The sequence below is a fragment of the Teleopsis dalmanni genome, chromosome 2 (assembly GCF_002237135.1).
Source record: "Teleopsis dalmanni isolate 2A chromosome 2, ASM223713v2, whole genome shotgun sequence".
Taxonomy (NCBI): Eukaryota; Metazoa; Arthropoda; class Insecta; order Diptera; family Diopsidae; genus Teleopsis; species Teleopsis dalmanni.
Genome location: NC_051847.1, coordinates 135,010,534 through 135,010,810, shown reverse-complemented (window position 1 = coordinate 135,010,810; position 277 = coordinate 135,010,534).

The following is a 277-nucleotide window of genomic DNA, read 5'->3' as shown; positions in this document are numbered from 1 at the left end:
TTAACGTAGCCATGCAAAGTCAAATGTATCTAAAACAATAAATTATTAAACAATGTGACAATAATTTAATAATTCATTGCAATGCACTTTAACTGTAGATAAGCAGAAGTTATGACATTCATATAAATGTATTTATAAAAATAATTATATGATTCTTTCGTTCAACAATTAATTAATTATTAATTAATAAATTGTAAATGCAGCTTTGACCTATATAATATTATTTTGAAATAAAATAAACAAAAAAAAGGAAAAATAATTGGAAAATAAATATTAA